Source organism: Argentina silus, assembly GCF_951799395.1.
Source record: "Argentina silus genome assembly, chromosome: 8".
Taxonomy (NCBI): domain Eukaryota; kingdom Metazoa; phylum Chordata; class Actinopteri; order Argentiniformes; family Argentinidae; genus Argentina; species Argentina silus.
The window spans coordinates 9,763,728-9,780,399 of record NC_139662.1 but is presented as its reverse complement, the minus strand read 5'-3'; the positions used below and the strand labels follow the sequence as shown (position 1 = coordinate 9,780,399).

The 16,672-nt window shown below is 46.0% G+C and overlaps 1 protein-coding gene across 1 annotated transcript in view; it reads right to left on the bottom strand.

Annotated features, from left to right (window-relative positions):
- Positions 1–16,672, bottom strand: part of LOC310808920 (IQ motif and SEC7 domain-containing protein 1-like) — a gene marked incomplete at both ends in the record, with an annotated part of 64,360 nt that overhangs the window by 15,339 nt on the left and 32,349 nt on the right.

Below are 16,672 nucleotides of genomic sequence, written 5' to 3'. Positions count from 1 at the left end.
CCAGCCAGTTGACAGCAACACATCAGAACAGTGTCATAATCCAACATTGTTTGTCCTCCACAGTCTAGTCAGCCAGTCAACAAATCCAAAGCAGTCACATCGGACTCCTCCACTGGTTGCTATGACACAGACACACCCACCGGGGGAGCGAGAGCAAATCCACACGCAGCACTGTGAAAGCTGCTGGAAGTGGGAACCAGCCAATAGCACCCCGCTGTGTGTGATGATGTCACGGGAGACAACACAGGAAGAGAGAAATAACGTGACGATATTGAATGTTGTTCTATTCTTGCTCATAGGGTTTCTTACGACGTAGAGAGGATTTTTTTGGGGGGGGAGGGAGGGGATTATTATTTATTTTTTTAACGCCCTCCACACACCAAAATGCCCTCCAAAAACCTTGTATTCCTATTCTACCAGATGGTAGCATTATTCAACTGTCTTTGAGCGTGACATTTTCTTTCTGCATCGTTGCCCCCAGAGGTCGGGGCCATATTTCAAATTCAGACACAGTCGTGTCGTTGGATGCGGGCCGTCCGGGCCGTTGTTCTGTGTGGAGACACACACACACACACACACACACACACACACACACACACACACACACACACACACTCACGCTCTTATCACGAAAAAAGAAACGATAAACATCACGCCAGCATTCCACAAAACAAACCAGCGACCGTCTATCCGATGACTCCATGGAGGATGACTCATGGAGACGCCAAAAAAAAGGGGGGGAAACATCGGCGGAAAAAGAAAGAAAAGGAAAAAGGAAACGCTCTGCGGGTACGTCAGACGAACGACGCCGAATGATATCGCCGCTCTTTATGTCATATATCATGTTTTAATTTCCTTCTGTTCTTTTTTTGGCTCTCCCTTCAGCACTACAAGGGGGAAGGAAAGGGCGCCCCAGGGCAGACTGGCTCACAGCAGCGAGAGGAGGGGACAGAACAGAAAGACCACGAAGCGCAACGGATCGAAAACCTCCGACCTGAAATCGTGGAACAACACGAGACCCGCTTGACCCGCTTGACGCTGCACGGTGCAGGAGCTGACCCTCAACAGTCAACATCACTTCACGACAAGTCACTGGAAACACCGTTTGGGCTATTTTCTCCTCTTTTAATTGTGCTATTTGCACCGTGCTATTCATACAAGCGTGGTAGGCTAAACACCAATAACGTAAACCCAGCGGGAGTCCACTCTAACCAATCACAGCAAAACACCAATCACTTAAGATCAGCATGGATCCACTCTAACCAATCCCACAGCAGTATGAACACGCAGCACAGTTAATGGTCCCGAACTAATCCAGCGAATGGCGGGGCTTCTCTCTATTATGTTTGGATAAGGGGTCAGAAGTCAGCTGTCGGCCCACACACACACACGCACGCACGCACGCGCACACACACACACACACACCAGCCAGTCAGTCAGCCAGGCAGCCAGCCAGCCAGCCAGACAACCAGCCAGCTAGACCGTGAAGCTGTCTGCCTGCAAGGACACAAGGTCACTCTCTGATTAATAATTCAGAGTGATTAATTGAACGGGCGGTTAATTAAAAGTACAGCTCAGACTCTCAGGCTTTGGGCCCATACAGACAGCAGGTCTCTCCCTCTGTAAATACCACGTGATCTGCAAACAGCTGCACAGGTTGTTTACCCCGTGCGGTCGGAGCACAGGTTAACCCTTTCAGCCACGTTCCTGATCATCTCTACCTCAACTTGATTCTGCTTAATACTGCTCACTTGTTTCAAACAGGTCACTCTTATTGAGATGAAATACGTTTTGCCCGAGAGACCTGGTGAGACCACTGAATGCGCGCGCGTGTGTGTGTGCGTGCGTGTGTGCGGGCGGGCGTGCAAGCAGCAGCAGGACAGAATGGCAACAACATGCAATGCACGTTCGTCAAAACGTCGAGGTTCATTACTTTGTCATTTGGACTAACGAGTAACGATAACAGCTGGCCAGATGTTTGCTTAGGGCCAGCAGTCAGTCTGACAGCCTGTGTGTGTGTGTGTGTCTGTGTCTGTGTGTGTCTGTGTCTGTGTGTGTCTGTGTGTGTATGTGTGTGTGTGTGTGTGTGTGTGTGTGTGTGTGTGTGTGTGTGTGCGTGCGTGTGTGTGTGGCGTGGCTGAAACCGTCTACACTGGCAGAGAGGAGGAACACTCCTGTACCCAAGCAAAATATTTATACTTAATACTTAATATTTACCACATAAACAACATGTGACTGAGGAGACCTTATATATCATTGTAGCCTCTTTTCCACCTGTTTCTCTCACCTGCTCTGGTTTCTCTCACACGGCAGAATAATCAGTGCATGCCTGACAAGTCCTTTGGGTATTTCTGAGACAGCCTGTTATGGGGGGGCCGGGGGACGGGGGGGATGGGGGAGGACGGGGGGGACGGGGACGGGGACGGGGATGATGACCACAAATGACTCTCTGCCCTTCATTTGACTGCTGGCTCAGTCAGGAATAGCGGCGAATGAACGGCTCATCCCACAGGGCGCTCAAACACCTCTGGAACAACGACGCGCAGGAAAAGGAATAAAAACGCTCATTCAGAATGAAGGGCTGACCGTCGGAATAGAGCAAACGTTATATCGACTTGACCCGCGCGACCTCTGAGGATCAGGACACTGCGCGACAGGTAGGGACCAGTGGAGGCCGGCGGAGGGAGAAATCGGAGGACGGGGCTCACTGTTATGCATGGAACTGAACGAGGAATGGTATCCTCGGTGGCTCAGTTGGTAGAGCGTGGCGCTAACAACGCTTAGGTTGTGGGTTTGATTCCTGCTGGGACCACATATACTGAAATGTATCGTGAATGAATAATGAAATACACTCACTGCAATGTAAGTCACTCTGGATGTCAGCGAAATGGCATGTATTATATTATCAAACGCTTGTGTTTGATACCGTTCCTGATTCCGTTCCATGCATTACAATGAGCCCTGTCCTCTGAGTTCTCCCTCCACCAGCCTCCCCTGCTAGGGACATAGGCTAGACAGACACAGTACAAGCAGCTAATGAACTGGTGTTCCCTCAGGATACTCATGGTGTAAGCCATCATCAAACACCGCTGGACAACAACACAGCAGTACATGGACAGGCGGAGTCAAGGGCAGATCGTCAAACAAAACAATAACATCGATTTGTTTGACTTTACTTTATTCGATTTCGGGAAAAGGCACAGCAACGGATCAGCAACGAAATATGCCTTGGGCTCAGATTCATTTCTCGGTAGTTCAAAATGCAGGGAGTAAAAAAAAAGATATTAAAAAAATAAAACAAAGATATACAGTAGACTTGCCCTGGGAAGCATTGGAAAACAGTGGGTTTGGATCTGGTATGTCCTGGTAAGTATAATGATACATAATCTAGATCTACTGGTGGCCAATCAGAAATGGTGCTTTTATGATGTGTGTTTGTGTTTACAGTACAGTGGACTGGAATAATATCAACATAACAAGTAGACAGCAAAAACACAAACACACAACGAGAGATTCTGTGAACGAGAGAGCGAACCGGGAGAGAAAGATGGAGGGAGAAATGGAAAGTGGAAGAGGGAGAGAGAGAGGGAGAGGGAGAGGGAGAGAGGGAGAGGGAGAGCGAGAGGGGAAGAGGGAGAGGGAGAGCGAGAGATGGGGAGAGGGAGAGAGGGAGAGGGAGAGGGAGAGCGAGAGATGGGGAGAGGGAGAGAGGGAGAGCGAGAGGGGAAGAGGGAGAGAGGGAGAGAGAGAGGGAGAGAGGAGGGGCAAGTCATTGATTCCACGGTAGTTATTGGATTCACCACTCTGGTCACAGGTCATTGTAAATCTATAAACCAATTGCTGTGCAAGAGAGACATCCCACACTACAACACCACAATACACACACACACACACACACACACACACACACACACACACACACATGCACACACAAACACGCACACACAAACACACACACACACACACACACACACACACACACACACACATATACACACACACACACACACACACACACACATAAACACACACACACACACACACACACACACACGCGCGCGCACACAATCAAATCATCTCTAGGGCCATGTTACATCACAGAGGCCACTAAGCATACAGTGTACTATTAAGGGCCCAGTGCATTGGTAAAAAAAAAACGAATCACTCTCTTGACCCTCACTGACACACACCCATGTTTATGGGCTTCGTCAATACAGTCTAAACTGTCTCAACCAAAGCTTTTCTTCTACCTCATGAGGGTGAAAAAACAGTGATGTTTTTTCATGGCTGCCGTGCAGCGCTTCGAGCCTAGACAGGTGCAGTACTTGTTGGGTACTGAACACCCTGCTGAAGCCTCAGTGGAGCGTGGTCCTGTATCTGAGGGGCGTCAAGAGGAGGTAAAACCAGCCCGCTGGGTGAGAGACAGGGGCCTTTCTCCAACAGAGCGCCCAGCCAAGTCTTCAGACGGGAGTGTTTGTGATTGGACGAAGGGGAACCCTCTGTCCCGCTCTCCGTAGAGTGCCTCTGGCTGCGAACGTGCCCATCCGAACAGCTCAATGTTCTGCTTACATATGCTCCCTCACACACACGCACACACACACACGCACACACACACACTCTCTCTCTCACACACGCACGCACACGCACACACGCACGCACGCACGCACGCACGCACGCACGCACTAGGCTGAGCCTGACCATCGCTGCCTGCTTGTCTCTTCTCTCGTGCGTCTGTCCTCCCTGTAGGCAGACTAGGGTGGCTCACACCAATGACTAACACACAGCCACTCATGCAGGCTACCTCCACAACAACTCAACCCAGCAGGACAAAACAGTCTCAAATCCCTCATAAGCATACCGGAGCTCAGGCTTACGACGGGATGTCAAAGCGCCACACCTCAGAGACCGGTGTGAATGAAGACTGCCGGAGATAAGTCCCTTGTTACACAGGTGAGCCTCCCCAGGCTTTGCATCCCAGGCCTTCTAGGAAAGAAAGCCCCGGTTTGCGGTGACTGTATCACGAGGTACAACCCAGGACCTTCGGTTGGGTTATCCCTCCCCCCAAAACCGTTTATATACTGTGGGACCACCTCAGTACTGGGACACTTGAGTACTGAGGACTGTGTTAAGATGTTGAATAGTGGAGAGAAGAAGGCGTTCCAGACCTACTTCTGAGTAAGCGGGGGGTGAGGAGACGGCTCAGAGCCCAAGCACCCAATAGAGGCCCCTCAGGCTGTGGGTTGGCAGCGCCTCCCTGGTCTGTCATACATGTATAAACTCTACACTATGTGGTTGTAAGCCTGTCAGATCTCTCTCTCTCTCTCTCTCTCTCTCTCTCTCTTTCTTACTCTCTCTCTTTCCCCCTCTCCCTCTCTCTGCCCAGACAGCGATGGGTTTTTGACGGTCGAGCAAAACTGTCACCAGCGGGCCCCACATGGTCCCTTCCCCTCTGCGTGGTTAGATTTCATCATTGTGTCATTCTCCACGCCATCATTAGTTGGCGTGGCCAATGAGAAAACCACGGAGGATAATCCGTTCGGGCAGGGCTGTGGTCGGTCGAATCAGATGCGGTATCGCCGTTCTGGTGTGTGTGTGTGTGTGTGTGGACGATGAGTGCCAGACTAGTGATGTGCTTTGGGAACCTGGGCCGACTCTCTCTCTCTCTCTCTCTCTCTCTCTCTCTCTCTCTCTGGTTTGATCAAAGAGGGAAGGGAGGCAGATGGAGTCAGGAGTGGTGTCGTGGTGTACACCGGGGATACGGTGGCACCGTCGAGAGAGGAAGGTGGGTAGGGAACGCAGCGGAGTGCAGCACAGAAGGATTCTCCCCCCCTAAAGAATGGAAGATGCAAACACGATGTAAACATTTCAGGGCGAATGAAACTATACTTATATATACGCTCACCAAACACTTTATTAGGAACACCTGTACACCGTATTGTTGCTGACCATGTGCATCCCTTCATGGCCACAATTTACCCATCTTCTAATGGCTACTTCCAGCATGAGAATGCACCATGTCGCAAAGCAAAAGTCGTCTCAAACTGGTTTCATGAACATGACAATGGGTTCAGTGTTCTTCAGTGGCCTTCCCAGTCACCGGATCTGAATCCGATAGAACACCTTTGGGATGTGGTAGAACGGGAGATTCACAGCTTGAAAGTGCACCTGAGAAATCTGCAGGAATTGCGTGATGCAATCACGTCATCATGGACCAGAATCTCAAAGGAATGTTTCCAACATCTTGTGGACTCAATGCCATGAAGAATTGAGGCTGTTTTGAGAGCAAAGGGAGGCCCTACCCAGTATTCAAAGATTCAAGATTCAAAGAGATTCAAAGTGTTTATTATCATATGCACAGCAGAAAACATGTTTCACTGTACAACGAAATTCTTGCTTTGCTGTCCGCAGAATGCCAACCAATGTAAAATATACAATACTAAAGAATATACAATATATACTAAACAAATGTACAAGACAGCAAAATTTAAGGCATAAAATAAAATAGCAGCAATAATAATAATAAAACAGTGCAAATGTAGCAGTGCAATTATGCAAACTGGAAAGTTCAGTTATTGAGGTAGTACGGTTATATTAATCTCCTATGGGTTGTTTAGGAGTCTGATGGCAGTGGGAAAGAAGGAGTTCTTCAGTCGGGTGGTATTAGTATAGTGTTTCCAATAAAGAGCAAAGGGAGGCCCTACCCAGTATTAGTATAGTGTTTCCAATAAAGAGCAAAGGGAGGCCCTACCCAGTATTAGTATAGTGTTCCTAATAAAGAGCAAAGGGAGGCCCTACCCAGTATTAGTATAGTGTTCCTAATAAAGAGCAAAGGGAGGCCCTACCCAGTATTAGTATAGTGTTCCTAATAAAGTGTTCAGTGAGTGTATATCGAGTCAGAATAAGAGTCGCTGTCTTTGATCGACCAACAATGTCGTCGTCGCAAACGAAAGTGAAAGCGTTGTGATGTTCCTTTCCTGTGAATCCCTGTGGCGTTTTAAGCTGTTACCTTTTTTTGGAGTGTTTTGACTTGAACAAACGCAAGTCGGGTTTTGATCCCGGCGTCACGCTGTTCCAAAAAAAATAAATCCTGGGGGAGAACACTGCACAGTACAGTGACTGACTGGGTTCAAACCCAGGTTGTTTGCATACCTCAAAGACTTCGCTTAGCTGTAGACGGTAAAGTCTAAGGCGTTTCGCTCGGGGAACTAACCCAATTTTACCAGGTCAGGCCCGGTTACTTCTCCAACAATCGTGGTGGAACGGCGAACCACCTCAGTTCCGAGCCATTTCCCAAACGCGAGCAGACAGGTAGAGCCTGAGAGACAACGACAACAAGACAACCACTCACACTGGACGACGGGAGACTTTGGAGAGGCAGCCGCTTCACTCCTCAAGCCCCGGTGAACATTGCTCACGCACATCTTGCATGAAGAGCACTCACACTCCCCTCCTCTCGTCTCTCAGCTGAAAAAAGGGCTGCGGCTAAACCTCTTCCAAGAGGGTGGCCGGGGCCCCTCCCTGGAGGAGCAATCAGAGCTGTGTACTTCATTCCTCATTAACGCTGAATAAAACAGCGATCAACAAACCCACTCAGCGCCTCTTCAAAACGAAGAAGAAGACAGGAGACAATCGCGTTGTTACGATATAAGACGCCAACGAATCAGGATCTATTGTCTTGTTGTTCATGAATGCAATCAAACACACTGAAGACTGAACACTGTGGCCGCTGTTGAAATAAAAAGCAGCCAGGAATAATAAAAGAAGATTTGTGGGATCTGGGCCCCGTTAAAGTCCATTGGAAAAGAAAAAAAATGTCATAAAAACAATAAAGTCAATTGAATTAGTGGACCGTGTCCGGTGAGGTTGGCCTCTGCCCCCTGTGCCTGGGACTCTAACAGCAGACACTGAATCAAGGACTAATTGAGAGTGCAAATGCATTTATGTTTTGCCCCTTACTTGCCAAGTGCTCAAGTTGAGCTATGGCTCTTCCATTCAGGGATGGATTTTTTTCTTTCTTCGGCTTGGGGAGAAGATGGGAGGAACATTGTCGGTCTGCTATTTTAAGTCGCCGGTGCCTCTTGGCTCAGTGTCATGTGATACTGTGGACCGAACCTCTGCGGAGAGAGATGGCGTGCGCAGGCTAAGGTGTCAGACTGTATGTGAATGAGTCACGGAGGGGTATTTTGGAACGTGTGATGCCAACAAAAAGTTTCTTAGAGTGTGATGGTGCTTTTTAAAAAAAAGTGTCAGGCATAGAAATAGTGTTAGAAACCCGACTAGAATGTATCTCTAGTCCGTGGTCATGAACATCACCTGCAGTCTCAGCCCTTTTATTTGATTTGACTTTGTTGGTCTGTTCATGGGGTCTCAATGAAACATATTGTGTGCAATATTTAATAGATGAGACATGAGATGAGATCAAATACGATGATACTTAATTAATCACTGCAGAGGAACTGATTAATTGGTTATAGACCAATTATCTATGGGCACCGGTGGTGATGGTGGTGGAGGTGGTGAGTTTACTGCAGGCTACAGAGGTCAATGAGGTTGTGGGATGTGTGAGATTTATTTTTGCAATGGTCCAGGATTGGCCGGCTCATTCCATCACAGAGGAGGCAGGATGGAGCTCTGTCATTGGCCAGCAGAGAGAGGGGAGGGAGGGGCCATGAGGGCCAGACAGGTGGCCAGGCCTGGATGAGATGAGGCAGCGTGCGGGGCAGGAGGGAGGGAGGATGTTTGAAGCTAACCTACAGAAGGGCAGGTGAGAGGGAGAGAGAGCGAGAGGAGAGGAGAGAGAGAGAGAGAGAGAGAGAGAGAGAGAGGGAGGGAGAGAGAGCGAGAGGAGAGGAGAGAGAGAGAGAGAGAGAGAGAGAGGGAGGGAGAGAGAGAGGAGTGAGAGAAGGAGACATGAGAGAGAGAGAGAGGAGAGGAGAGAGAGAGAGAGAGAAGGGAGAGAGGATGTTAGAAGCTATGCTAATGCAGTAGGAGAGGAGACAGAGAGGTGGAGAGAAGAGAGGGAGAGAGAGAAGGGAGGGAGAGAGGGAGGAGCGAGAGTGGAGAGGGGAGATAGAGAGTGAGGGAGGGAAAGAAAGATGGGGAGGGAAAGGGAGAAGAGGAGAGAGAGCAGGTCGGTGCCTGCCAAGGACAGTAATCTGAAATGGAAGCAGTGTGCAGTGATGGTCCTTTTTGACTAGTGTCTATTTCACTTTTCATATTGGTACAACAGGCCTATTGGTGGCTATGAAGTGTGTGTGTGTGTGTGTGTGTGTGTGTGTGTGTGTGTGTGTGTGTGTGTGTGTGTGTGTGTGCGTGCGTGCGTGCGCGTGTTCCACCTTTTTCATGCAGCAGAATTTGGTTCCACTGAAATACATTGCCAACAGCAAAATCTTCCAGCACGATGACTGGAATAGACATATTTGACTGTGGGTGGGGTGTGGAGTGGGTGAGGGGATGTGAGAGTGAGACATTGTCCGTATGCTTTGTCACCCGGTCTTGAATTGGCTCATTGTGATCCGAGCAGGCCTGGCAGATAAGAACTGACAATACAGGCTCTGGCATTTCTTTCAAACCTACTTTGTGTGTGTGTGTGTGTGCGCGTGTGTGTGTGTGTGCGTGCATGCGTGTGTGTGCCTGTGTATGTGCGTGTGTGTGCGTGTGTGTGTGTGTGCGCGTGTGTGCCTGTGTGCATGCATGTGTGTGTGTGTGTGTGTGTGTGCCTGCGTGCCTGCGTGCGTGCGTGTGTCCATGGAAGCAGGCTGAGGCTCTGACTGTATTCAAAGCCTTGCTGCCAACACCAGAGCAGAGTGTGAGTCTATGACATGGCAGTAGCTTTGGGATCTCAGAACCAACAGTAAGCTCTACAGTCAAGCCCCTACACACTAAAACCTCCATTGCCACCGGTGCCCAGTCAAACTGATCTTATACCGTAGAGTAGTATGTACAGCAATTAAGTCCAAAACATTTACCAACCAAACAAACCTTATCTAGGCTTCAGTTCGAACAGTGACTGTGAGGATAAATACTTCTGATATCGGATCGATTCATATGTCTTTGGGAAACACTTTGACACTGAGTGAGATGCTCATTCAACGTCGTCGGCCACGTTATTACAGTGTTATTACAGTGTTATTACACAGGTATACAGCAGCATCAGAGCAACTTCATGAAAGTGTTGTAAGCCTGGACGAAAAAAAAAAGTGATTATCCGGCACAGTACTGTATGCTCCCTTGGTGATTTGATTCAGACGCACCAAAACAGACAACAGACAGTCTCGCTCTTTTTTTTTTGTGCCTCTGAATAAAATCACCGTGGGAGCTTAGCACAGTTGCGGACTTTCCTTTTTCCTTTGATATGTTCTTCTGAGTTGCTCCTGAAGAATCGGATGTGCATAATTGTTCTACTTTCTCTTCATGCTGAGAGACTACCTCTCTCTCTATACTTGACATTTCACACACAGGCAGCTGTTGAAAAGGGTGTTAACAGATTCCCATGGTCTTTAATATTCCCACAGCAGCATACTGTATCTCTCTGTAGGCCACCATGTTCACAGGGGTGTTATAAAGCCCATTTCATCTTCTCATGAAGGTTCATAAGACCTTCATTGTTTACTTCACTCACTCAGCATGACAACAAGATCTGTCCCATACGCCGTACTCCCAAGACAATAACAGTGTTTGTTGTGGTTCAAATGAGCTAATCAACCAGAAAGAGGCATTTCAATTCATTCAATTCAATATCGACACACTTTATTTAATCCAAAGGGGCAATTATTATTATTATTATTATTATTATTATTATTATTATTATTATTATTATAGCTGGGCTTAAAACTGACAGGTAGACAACAATTAACAACATGATAAATGCATGACCACACAGCACCATCTATGAAGAATGGGACAGGACAGATACACACAGCTGAATGACACAGTACCAACCACATCTTAGACCTGTCAATCACTGTCATCTGTGTTAAGTAGGCTACATTAGAATCCTCACAGTGGGGAAACCCATTGAAGTTCATGCAAAGATGATAGCCATGACAGTTTAACAATGCAAAAGATAACAGCCACGACAGTTGATCATATAAAGTAAGGTCATAAAATAAGAAATCTCTCTCTGAATGCTATAGCTCAGAAAATGACCTCGAGAGGAATAAGTTAAGCAGAGTCTTGGGAGGACTGGCGCAGTTAAGGTGAGTGAGCACATGGCTATTATTCAACACTGCTTGTAAAATAGATCTGGCATGGCTTCCTGATTTCACCCTTCAATTTGGCTCAGTGTTCAGGTGGATGAGACAACTGCACTGGTCTAAGAGGAATCGTTGCTTTTAAAGAGTATGAACGTTCTATCCGGTCTGTTGATAGCCTGGCGGATACACACAAGTACTCAAGTCATACTGTAGATTAATTATCCTTAAAGTGGCTGCACTAGAATCGAAATCTAGGCCTAGTGTAAATCAATATACTTTTGAAATACAAATGACCCCACTTTAATTCAACACATAATGTGTTTAAGTAAACGCAATTCATTTTTCAAATGATCAATATCATTATGTGTAACTGCTAAGCTCCATAATGACTCTAGAGACATTTCATCCGTTTATCATTCGAGTGAGAGGATGGCCCACTACACCTGCTAAATGGGTGCCTGAACAGAGGGCGCATCTCAGATGATACACCGTAGCCCGCTGGACCACTGAGGTCGTCGTTCGAACCACATCAAACGGGAGTTCAATAACAAATCCATGTTACATCGCTGCCACTGCCAGTGCACAACAGCACACATATTCAACATTGACCGACTCAGCTGACAAATTCAATCATACGTTATCCATGGAAATGGTAGTTATCCTACCCATTAACAAACAAACAAACATTTGGGAAAAGCAATGAATATGCTCAATGGAACGTATTGGAAAAACACTGGTCACCAACAAGCATATTTGCCGCATAATGTCTTGAGTGAATAACACGTACAACTATTTCCTTCCTTACCAGTATACAAGCTTGTTGTGGAGAATCGCTGGAGTCTTGTCCGAAGCGCAATTGATGCACCACATTGTTGCTAAACCACGTACTGGTGCGTAACCACCGCTGTTCCTTTTTGTCATTAATTTGGCTGGAGCCGTGACAGACTCTCCGGGAGAGACGCGCGCCAGGGATTCGTTTTAATGCGCATGATTTGTTATTTCAGGTAGATCATCGTGAACTCAGATGAGATGAGAAACGTCGAGCGCAGGCTCAATCCCCCTTCATCTTTTTTTTCTCCCCCCCCCCCCCCCCCCCCCCACGTCTAATTCTCCCTCCCTCTCAGTCCTTTGAATCTCCAACGCGGCAGTTTCTCTCTCTCCAGGCTGCGAGAGAGGAGAGCCAGCAGCGTGACACAGCAGTCACGGCAACAACACAACTGCAAGACTGATTTGTTTAACCGTTTCGTAGTCTGGCAAAACACTCCAGGCAACTTCATTTAAAGTAGCCTATGGTTTTTGTGATTCCCCCCTCGAAATTCTTCGAATGTCTATTCAATTTAAGCGCTTGTCAAAACAATCCACACTGCTGTCAAATGAATCCTAATCCATGATATGTTGAATTCATTCACAATGACTTTAATATCCTTTTTTAAAAATCAATATTCTTCTTTTTCCTTGGCGCCCCGCACTCTCATGTAATTGACAGAGCAGTTACCAATCCATCAAGACACTTTCCAAGTGCTTTGAAGCATGAAACTGAACTATAGCCTCTTTCTTGTTACTCTGACAACAGCACAGGGACCTATTTCATATCTGTCTCTGCTATGTGACAATGGCCAGTAGAGCATTTCATCCCCCATGTCTCTCTCTCTCTCTCTCTCTCTCTCTCTCTCTCTCTCTCTCTCTCTCTCTCTCTCTCTCTGTGACAAAACCAGAGGGAACCGAGGCTTGCACGCACACACAAACACACACACACACACACACACACACACACACACACACACACACACACACACACACACACACACACACACACACACACACACACACACACACACACCAGCCCCCCCTCAATAAGTGCCTGCAAGACAATTCTCTATAATTCATTACAGCTTCATATAAGCAGCCGTCTCCATCCCTCCTCCCACTATCTGTCATCTGTCCCTTATTTTCAGCCTCTGAATGGATTTTTAAACCACGATTTCCTCAAATCCTCCAACCACCTTCTCTCTGCTGCCCACCTTTATTCAGAGAGAAATCCCATGATTTATCTCCTTCTTATGCACTCCTCAAGTCAAAATCTGGTGAATCATATTACACATAAATAGAACAAAACACGTTTTATGAAAAGTACATTGCATTGTATCCAAAGTCAATTAAGTATTCGGTCACGCCCTGACGAAGATTGCAGATACAACAATGCCAAGTGCTATGGCCCCGTAGTGTCATGTGTCAGTGTTTAAACCGCTCCCTCTTCCATCCACAAGGTTGCCTGAAGGGATGGGTTGCCAGTTGCTACAACCGAACAGACCAGATTGCTCTGACACAGATCTCTTTACTCTCAGGGGTCTCCAGGGAGAAATAGAGTCTGAATGAAAACCATTTACTTCCTGAGCTCAAATTATCTTGGCTAATGTCATGCCTGATTTCTCAAAAGGCAACTACAAAACAGTGCCTTAAAGGTATAAAGTCTGGGACTTGCAAAATGAAAATGGCAAGCACTAACACTAAGTTGATGAACAAGTCACTTTACCTTTCTTTATTAAATGTAGTTTTACAGGGACAATGCACATCAATAAACAATACTGTAGTCCCTTGGGCAGGTGTTTACAAAAACATAAGAAATGCCAGTTCAAACAAACATAAAACAGACAAGAAAAACCAATTATCCCAAACAAGAATACACAAAGGACAAGTCAAATGTTTATCCTTGGAAATCATTCCGTGATAAACCAGATGATTCAACCAAAATGGGTCACTTTCAACATCTTTTTAAGAGATTCAAACTGAGAAAGATTGTATTGAGGGCGTTCAGTAGAAAAACATAATAACTATGTCAATGGTACGATTATATTTATGCTTTTTCCATGTAGAATCACATCAATTATTATCTAAACGCTTTTGGAACTCTCTTCCTGACAATCTGAGGGCTGTTCAAACTGGCTTTGAGACGCATCTTTATCGGCTGGCCTACCCTACCTCCTAGACTTTTACTGCTGCTTTTATGATATGGTTATATATTAATTATATATATATATATATTTTTTTTTTTTTTTTTTTTTTTTACAATTTGTTGATTGTATGTTTTATTTTATGCACTTATTAGATTTAGATTCGATTATTGTACAATGTGGGAAAAGCGCTTTATAAATGATTATTATTATTACAGTGAAATCCTTTCAAAACACAGGCTAGGACGGTCAACGTAATGTCCAAAAGACGTCCCGTCCGGGAACAGCTGACTCGTCCTTGCTCTGGCTCTTGCCCACAAACGATGATAAGGGCCTCATCTTAGGGGGGAGGGAGGAAGGGTACGCTATGAATAATAGAGACAACCTTATTTTTCTCCTCCGTCTTATTAATCCCACCATTTCAAAACATCCATTATTTATTCCTCAACTCCTTTTTCTCTCCCTCCTTCTCTCTATTCTCTCCATCCATATCTGTCCCTCGCACCCGATCCACCTTCTCCAGTCTCTTTACCTCTGCCGCCCTGCTTCTCTGTCATTCCTGCCCTTCCTCTCAGGGCCTTATATAGTTCTCCTTCCTCTCCTCCCTCCCTTTCTTCCTCTTCTCCCTCTCCATTTCTCTCCTCCCACCCCTTCCTCTTCTCTCCCCTCTCCCTTTCTCCCCTCTGTGTCATTCTCGTAATCAAGTTTAGCTGGGGGAAGAGACGGATACACAGAAGAGGGAGAGAGAGAGGGAGAGAGAGAGAGAGAGAGAGAGAGAAGGTTGCTTAGAGACGGTTGCTGTGAAACCAAGGGGAGGGGTGCTGGTAACTGGAGTCAAGAGTGGCGTTGCCGTGGCGACCGAGGTTTCACACTGTCTTGCTGGATTTAGCGCAAGATGGGAGGGCCTTGGATCACAAATATGGAACGTAACACAGTCACATTACTGTACAGCACAGGGGTATTGTACTGTACACAACGTAAACACACGCACACACATACGCACAGACACACGCGCGCGCACGCACGCACGCACGCACACACACACACACACACACACACACACACACACACACACACACACACACACACACAGTAAAATATGAGTTTTTAAAATTGTTCTCTAATTTGTGATGTCATGCCTGCAGTATTGTAATTCAAAACCTCTCTAAATAAAGTCCTAATTCAGTCCACAGTTATTACATTTGTCTATTGCTTGCAACATTAATTGAACAAGACAAGACATTCCCAAATGGTGGTGTTACAGTATAATGTTTTTATATTCCACCGTTCATAATTTTTCATTTCATAATAGTTGCTGCTCTACTGAAGTTATGCCAATTCATATTCATTTATGGGTTGTCATTTGAAGAGAATAAGCCAAATAAAAGATGCCACGGCTCATTTCCATAATAACAGTATCTGCAGCCAAATGATGCATTAATGAGGAGCTGCACCAGCTGATTTCACCCTTTTCCTCTAAAAACGCAACTGAGATGAAGATTTGTTTCTTGGAGGTGTGGTTAGATGTGTCAACCAAAGCCCAACCTTAAACATGTCTCAGGGTGAATGAGTACAATGTTACACCTTGTCAACTTGACAATCTGTTCATTGTACATCTTGATGCCAAGGGGTTTATCTTGCCTTGGGAATCAGCCTTAGGGTGGAAAGGAAATTCTGGCTTTCATTTGATTTGATTTAAAGGAGCAGGATGTAAGCTTGTTGGAAATCTGCCACCTCTGGCCAATCACGGCAAAATTCAGTTTGAATTTCCAAACAACAACATCCTCACTCATAATATATAACCCCCCCCCACCACCCCCCGGAATGGACCTGCAGTGTTGGACATTAGCTGTTGTGTTTCTTCATGCAGGACACGATTCGAAGAGGCAGTCACCAAAGACAGAAAGGCACTCCATTTTAGACAGCGTTTTTTCCGGACCATAACGGTGTTCGTAATTGAACATTTTCTTCCAAGGGATCTCATTCCCTGATTGCTACCAGTGAAACAGTCATTACAACCATTAGGAAGCGTTTAGAAAGCTTGAATGTTACATACCGGACCATTAAAGGTGAAGATGACAGAAAATGTGAAAATGTACATATGCTATGTTTTGTAATAGTGGCAATTGTGTGCATACCCTTGGACAACAAACAAATGTAAAATAGCGATGTAAAGGCCAGTGCTCTACCTCGACACCAGATTCGAGAAAGCACTTTGTTTGGACCACACACACACACACACACACACACACACACACACACACACACACACAGTAAAATATGATTTGATACTGTATAACTGAGTTTTTAATCCAATTTGTGATGTAATGCCTGCAGTATTGTAATTCAAAACCTCTCTAAATAAAGTCCAAATTCAGTCCACAGTTATTACATTTGTCTATTGCTTGCAACATTAATTGAACAAGACAAGACATTCCCAAATGGTGGTGTTACAGTATAATGTTTTTATATTCCACCGTTCATAATTTTTCATTTCATAATAGTTGCTGCTCTACTGAAGTTATG